Source organism: Hyla sarda, chromosome 11 (assembly GCF_029499605.1).
Source record: "Hyla sarda isolate aHylSar1 chromosome 11, aHylSar1.hap1, whole genome shotgun sequence".
NCBI lineage: Eukaryota > Metazoa > Chordata > Amphibia > Anura > Hylidae > Hyla > Hyla sarda.
Window position 1 is genome coordinate 11489037 of NC_079199.1, and position 8190 is coordinate 11497226.

The window sequence follows — 8190 nt, forward strand, 5'->3', positions numbered from 1 at the left end:
ATGCTGGCTAACTTTATTGTTGCAGGCAGAGCTGCGCCCCCATAAAGAGTGCGCTCTAGGCGGCTGCCTATTTTACCTATGCCTGATGAAGCTGGTTATCCAGCGAAACGCGTTGCATGCCGGGTAAATAAACCATTTTACCTTTGAAGTCCTGTGTGCTGCCTTTATCCTGGGCTGTTTTTTGGAGGGATCCGTCTGAGTGCTTCGCCTGTGTTTCCAGGAGCAGCTGCCATTCTTCGCCCGTTGTAGGGTCACCTCACGCTTTTACCATAGTTGTACTTGGTCGCAGTACAACTATACTTGGTGAGCAATTCCACTTGTTTGTTCATCTTCTTTTTACATTACGTTATCACACTAGGAGCGCTCTCCTTGTTTGTATATTGTTATTTTACCTATAGGTAGAGCCGGCCCTGACAATAAGGCTACAACGATAGTGGCCAAAATAATTTATGTGCACTTCTAGGCATACAAGTTCTACATCCTTTTTTTTTTTTTTATTATTATATTAAGATTTTAAATGAATCAGTAATAGTGAACCTTTAAAGTCTCAAGATTGTTTCCAGTGCCAAATAAGCATGTCCATCACTGTATGACGCTAAATTACTATCGTCACCTCATGTCGAAACTTCTCTATTATTACTTTAGGATATCGGAAAATTCTATTTGGATACAGAAGCTGGAAGCAAAACTCCTGCACCCACTGGGGCTTTTCAAGGAGATGAATGCAGAAGTTCTATCCCTGGGAATGAATAAGTAGTCATCATTTATTAATCAGATCCAGTACCTGAATTTTAAGCGTGTCCTGATGCCTGACGCTTTAATGAGAAACACGTTGGGCGCTAAACAGGAAGAATTTGCATTTACAGATTGTTTGTAATCAAGTACGGCATCTCAGGCTGCTTACGAGTCCAGTGAATATCTACAGATAAAAAAATATTCTAAATTTGACAAAATATTGTGAAATAATTAGTCTTTTTAAAACTTCAGCTCTGCTCATACTACAATAAGGTCCAATCCGCTTCTGACGAGCCATCAAAATGTACAATCTCCAGCAAATTAGGAAATAAACAGGGCAACTCACCAAATGCTTCTTCTTCAATCTTCTTTATTCAACAAAGTAGAAAATACATATAGTGCAGGATCAGGGTGGACGGTACAGACGGGGGGGATGTTGAATGGGGCTACAGTGCCGTTTAGCGGTGTACGCTTCAACTGGCCCACCGGGCCAGTTAAAGCGTACACCGTGAAACAGCACTGTAGCCCCGATCAGCATCCCCTCCTTCTGTACCGTCTACCCTGATCCTGGACTGTATGTATTGTCTACTTTCTACTGGGCCAATTGAAGCGTACACCGCGAAACGTCACCATAGCCCCGATCAACATCCCCCCATCTGTACCGTCCACCCTGATCCTGCACTCTATGTACTTTCTACAGGGCCAGTTGAAGAGTACTCCTCGAAACGGCACCATAGCCCCAATCAACAAACCGTACCTGTCATTCCAGGTGACTCTTCAGGATGCGCTGCCCTGTGTGTGTACATGAGGAACAGCCTTATTTCTGGACATTATGTGACTTGTATATTCAACAGATTTCTGCTCTGCAGGCTTTATGTTTAATTTTTAGTTCTCCCATGGCTGGTGAATGAAGTTCCTTCCTCTCCCCTCCATAGACTTGTATTGGCTTGTCTTGCAGACACAGGACATATCCGAGCTGATTTTCAGAGTGGAATACAGTCTCGCATCAGTAGTCAGGAGAGGGAAGAAGCTTGATAACAAGAGAAAGAAGCATGTTTTGATTAATAAGATATACTACAAAGTTTATTATATTTGTTTGTACTATTAAGCAATGAAAAGTATATTCAAATGACACAATGTCTATTTCAGATTGGTGGGGGTCTTAGTGATTAGACCCCCATTGATTTGATACTTATTACTGTGGATCCTGGAATAACCTCTTTTAAGTTTAAAGCGGTACTCTACCCATAGACATCGTAACCCCTGTCCAAAGGATAGGAAAAAAGATGTCTGATCTCGGCTGTGGCACCTCAGACATCCGACGCACAGAGTGAACTTCCCTCCGTGCCGGATGACTGTCGATGTGGGGCGGAGACTCGTGATGTCACGTCCCCTCCCATAGGCTTGCATTAAGGGGGCGTGGCCGCGACTTCACGAGTGGGGCGCAGTCATGGCGTCACGAGCCTAAGGTGCTGCACCTGATGCTCTAAACAAAAGCCGGGTGCAGAAGGGATATCGTGGGGTTCCCCAGTGAACCCCGCAATCAGACAATTTATCCCCTATATTTTAGATAGGGGATAAGATGTTTAGAGGTGGAGTACTCCTTTAAGTACAAAATCCTCAAAAAAACTTAATTAAACCAAAGAAAAAGAACTAGAGATATATGAGATAAATGGTGAGAAATGTGACACGTTCAGAAACAGGTAAAACTTTAATTGAAATGTCACGTTCTCTGGAACGGGCCCGGGCTGCTCACAATATTCCAGCTCTCTCATTTGTAATAAATCGCTATTAGCCAATATATAGGAAGCCACTGAGCATAGTGCGAACCGTCCCGATCAGATTCTGGATTTGTGCGTTCAATTATCGGTTGTGTTCAGGGAGGAAATTGCACAACATGATGAATATGAGAGATGAAATCAGGAGCTGATGAAGAAAGATGAGATCCCCGAAGAACGGAAGCGAAGTAATATGCGATTACTAAAACAAAACATGGTCCATGTCATCCAGTCCCATTTACTGACGTGCACTTTGGATGACTCCTTCACAATTTGACAATTCTTGGCTTTAGTGATGGCGTCGAAAGATCCCATCAAGTATTATAGAAAAAATAATCCTAAACGGGAATATTAGACGTCATCTCAAGTTCATGACCAAATCTAAAACTAAGTCCTAATGATTTATAAGGCATCTAATCCTTATCTACAGTCCTCAGGGACCATGTCTCTATAAACTGATTTGTCTATTTTAGAAAACCCCTACTTAGCCCACTGGGAAGCCACTAGTCCTCATTTCTATTGCAGAATGAAAGCATCACATGGTTAATGGTCACCGCTCGTTTATCAAATTCCTCACAAATTAATAACTCAAACCAATATACTAAATTCTGCAATATATCTTAATACAGAATAAATGCTCTTTCTCCACTTATCAGGCTCCTTTCCTGCCCCTGTCCTTCCCCCCAAAACTTATCATTCACTCTGCACAAGCTGCTAAGTTCATCTTGAGAGATACATACTATTAACTTACTAAGGGATCAGGTTACAGCTGCCCATTGAAATCTTTGGAGGGGGAAAGGAGAGAAAGAGGGAGCAGTAAAGTGAGAAAGAGACACACAGACAAGCTGCTTAAAGCTCAAGTAGTATATTTCTCCCCCCAGTGTTGATCCACAGCTTACAATGCTCAGCACTGTTCTATAATGCTCTCTATGCTGCTTCTACTTCTGGAGGAAGAGATATAGGAGAGTAAGACCTCCTCTTCTGAGGGTGTGCTATAAAGATATAGGGGAGCAGGATCTTCTTTTCTCTGGTTGTGCTTTAAAGATATAGGCAAATTTGCTAAAGAGATATAGTGGAGTAAGACCCTCTCTTCTCTGTGTGTGCTATATAGATACAGGGAGATAGATAGATAGACAGACAGACAGATAGATAGATAGATAGATAGATAGATAGATATCTACTGGCTCCAGAAAGTTAAACAGATTTGTAAATTACTTCTATTAAAGAATCTTAATCCTTCCAGTACTTATCAGCTGCTGAAGTGGAGTTGTTATTATTTTCTTTCTGACAACAGTGCTCTCTGCTGACACCTCTGTCTGTCTCAGGAAATGTCCAGAGCAGAAGCAAATCCCCATAACAAATCTCTCCTGCTCTGGACAGTTCCTGAGACAGACAGAGGTGTCAGCAGAGAGCACTGTGGTCAGACAGAAAATAACAACTCAACTTCAGCAGCTGATCAGTACTCGTAGAATTAAGATTTTTTTTTAATAGAAGTAATTTACAAATCTGTTTAACTTTCTGGAGCCAGTTAATATTTTATTTTATTTTTTTAACTTATTTTTTCTTGAATACTATGATTTCCGATGGTCGTGAAATCTTCCTCTCCCAGAAGTTTCTCTCTCTATTTTTTTATTTATTTTTTTTCATTGTGAAAGTTTTAAGTTGGGAATTCTGGCATTTTGTCAATTCCTCATCAGGCAATCTATCAGCAGCGAGTGTAAATGGCGCACAGTGTTTTATGGCGGCCCGGAGGTAATATTAATTATAACAGATGGAACAATTGTAGTGTGGGCCCCTGTCAACAATTCTCCGCGACCCATGAGGGGTCAGCACTAAATAACCTATACATATTTCAGGAGCACTAGTAGTATTTAATGATCCGGGGATACGCATCAATCACCTCTCACCGGAGGAACTGACTGCACACAAACTTTTTAATGGTTGCAATAAGATGTCTCGGCAGAGATGGTGGGAACAATTATTCTTAAGAGTTAACGTTCCCCGTGTAACACTGCAACTTTATATAGAACGTGATGTGCAACCAATGGCCATTGTTGTGCGCCAATTGATGACCCTCTACCCTGCAGTATAGTTCTCCATTCTCTGGATATCTCTATAGTGTTGAGCGGCATAGGCCACATTCGAATTCGCGAATATTCGCGAATATATGGACGAATATTCCTCATATATTCGCAAAATTCGCATATTCGTAATATTCTCGTTTTATTTTCGCGTATGCGAAAATTAACATATGCAAAAATTAGCATATACAAAAATTTGCATAAGCGAAAATTAGCATATTTACATTTTCGCATATGCGAAAATTCGCACGCCAGCCTCACACAGTAGTATTAGAGCCTTCTTTACACCACACAAGCTGAAAGCAGAGAGGGATGATCACTGTGATGTGTACGGTGAAAAAAAAAATTTACGAATATTCGTAATTATGTATATGTAGTGCTATATTCGTGAATATTCGCGAATTCTCGAATATGTGATATTCGCGAATAAAATTTGCATTGCGAATATTCGTGAGCAACACTAGTAAGTAGTAGAGATGTGCAGATGCAGGTGTCAGAACGGCTGCTATAAGAGGCTGAACGAGTGATGTAATATAATTATAAATTAGTCAATTTGCATTTTGTACAAAGACCTATTGATAGTTATAATCATATCACTCCTATTTGTACCTGATAGGGAGCTGCTATATTGTATCGCTCCTTTATCATCAGGATCTTCCCATTTCCCATTTGTGTCTGAGACAGCGCTTGCCAATAAAATAATATTTTTGTTACATATACTATATATTGGTGTGCACCAACAGGGGAGCACATCTATTGGCTCAGCAGCAGTTCAGCCACAGATCAGATCCAAACCCATCCAGCGCTAGTGACTCCATATAGCAACTTGTCTAATTTACGGATCTGTTTAACTTTCTGGAGCCAGTTGATGTATAAAAAGGAAGTTTTTTCCTGGAATACCCCTTTAATATCCATTCGCCGCAAATAAATTCAGACCGAACCAAATTTTTTCGGAAAATTCAGCGAATCGGCCAAATTGAATTTTATCAAAAATCACTCATCTCTAACTGAGACATTCTAAAACATAACCTTTAAAGATCGGAACCTACTAATAAAAAAAAATAGCAGCAAGGCAGTATATAGTCACCGACAAAAATATCCCACTGACCCTTGGTTGCAAATTGGACATGTACCTGAATACACCACTGTAGGGCTGAGTGGACCTGTTGTATGGTATCCACACAGGGAAAATTATCAGGATCTAAGCTGATACCTCTTCCTTGTTCAATATAGTTGCAGACATTTGGTCTTACATTTCATGACCCAGCCAGCCCTGTGCTTTTTTACATATTAGGAAGGTCACTGTCTCCTCCAAGATCAACACATTCCTTTCCCTTCGCTGATACCTCTTCCTTGTTCAATCTAGTTGCCGATAATTTGGTCTTACATTACATGACCCAGCCAGCCATGTCCTTTTTTACGTATTAGGAAGGTCACTGTCTCCTCCAAGATCAACACACTCCTTTCCCGTTGCTGATACCTCTTCCTTGTTCAATATTGTAGCAGAGAATTCGGTCTTACATGACCCTTGACCCAGCCAGCCCTATCCTTTCCTACATATTGGGAAGGTCACTGTCTCCTCCAGGATCAACACACTCCTTTCCCGCTGCTGATACTTCTTCCTTGTTCAATATTGTTGCAGAGAATTCGGTCTTACATGAACTTTGACTCATCCAGCCCTGTCCTTTCTTACATATTGGGAAGGTCACTGTCTCCTCCAAGATCAACCCACTCCTTTCCCGTTGTTGATCCCTCTTTCTTGTTTAATATTGTAGCAGATAATTCGGTCTTACATTACCTTTGGCCCATCCAGCCCTGTCCTTTCTTACATATTGGGAAGGTCACTGTCTCCTCCAAGATCAACACATTCCATTCCCGTTGCTAATACCTCTTCCTTGTTCAATATTGTAGCAGATAGTTCGGTCTTACATGACCCTTGACCCAGCCAGCCCTATCCTTTCTTACATATTGGGAAGGTCACTGTCTCCTCCAGGATCAACACACTCCTTTCCCGTTGTTGATCCCTCTTTCTTGTTCAATATAGTTGCAGATAATTTGGTCTTACATTACATGACCCAGCCAGCTCTATACTTTCTTAAATATTGGGAAGGTCACTGTCTCCTCCAGGATTAACACACTCCTTTCCCGCTGCTGATACTTCTTCCTTGTTCAATATTGTTGCAGAGAATTCGGTCTTACATGAACTTTGACCCATCCAGCCCTGTCCTTTCTTGCATATTAGGAAGGTCACTGTCTCCTCCAAGGTCAACACACTCCTTTTCCTTCTCCTTTGTTCTCTTTATTCGTTGCAGACTGTCCTGTCTCCTCCTGAAACAAAAGCAAACGCATCTCTGAAAAGCGAAAAACCACGAATATGAAGGAAAATGAAAGGCAAATGATACCCTTTAGTGATCAGCCTAGAATGGATGTGACTGGTCCATTGCTTCCCAACCAGGGTGCCTCCAGCTGTTGCAAAACTACAACTCCCAGCAAGCCCCGACAGCCGAAGGCTGTCCGGGCATGCTGGGAGTTGTAGTTTTGCAACAGCTGGAGGCACCCTGGTTGGAAAGCACTGGACTAGTCTGTTGGTTTATGGGCTGGAAGTTGGATGGAGGACTCAGAATGCTCTGGATATATGACTTAAATCATTTTAATTACGGATCTGGCAGTTTCGCTTATCTTGGCAGCTGGCAGGTTTGGAACCGGTGCATACTATCGGATTATGGCATCATTTGCCAATATTTCATTACCGACTGGCATTACATCATTTACAATTAATGATTCGCCGTCGTCTCTGCCGTTAATTAACCATTGAGAAGAGACGAGAAATCATCATCTTCATTTGAGTTATAATAGAGGAGAAATGATCCGAAATCGCATGTTCCTGGCGCTGCTACGGCTAAAAATATATATATTACCTCAGATCGCCTGAGAAGCCGCGCGCACCAGCTTAGGTAAGTAAAAAAAAATAAACAAGCGTCGAACATCAGCTGCGAGAAACGTGATAATTTAATTTAAGGGCTTGAAATGTGTGGAGAGGAAATTAACAGGTCGGGTATAGCCAGAGAGCAGCCAGGTGCTTACGGGGGCAAGAAATTATAGAAAACCTGTTAACTCGCATAGATAAATAACACGTGGTAAAGAACGTGAAGCAGAAATACAGGGTGCGACGGAAAGGTCAAAAACTTAAAGGTGCTGCCGAAAAATACACAGCATAGCATTGCCTACCTGTTCGAGCTCTAATATCACCAAAAATCCATTTGTTTTGCATTTCTGTGGGTCACAATTCCCAGAATTCATTGCTTTCCCTCCGTCCTTCCAGCCTGCCCACTCCCACCCACAGCACCATTGTCGATTTCACACCCAGAGCTGCTGCAGAGCATCGCACCTGCTGTATTCATTGCCTGACTGCTCCTCTGCCTGTGGCATTGTTGAACATTGGTAAAATGATTTGATTCTGGCCGAAGGATTAAAGGGGTTCTCCGCCCCTAGACATCTTAACCCAGATAAGATGTCTGATTGTGGGGGTCCCGCTGCTGGGGACTCGAAGATCTAGGGTGTGGCACCATAGATATCCGGTGCACGGAGCGAAGTAC

General features: G+C 42.0%; 1 long non-coding RNA gene across 1 annotated transcript; it reads right to left on the reverse strand.

Annotated features, from left to right (window-relative positions):
• Positions 1–813: 813 nt before the first annotated feature.
• LOC130295156 (uncharacterized) lies at positions 814–6116 on the reverse strand. The gene is made up of 3 exons (XR_008848711.1): positions 5728–6116; positions 1493–1765; positions 814–919 (listed from the first exon to the last, which is right to left on the reverse strand). It is a non-coding gene; the product is annotated as an uncharacterized LOC130295156 (long non-coding RNA).
• Between the last annotated feature and the right edge of the window lie 2074 nt (positions 6117–8190).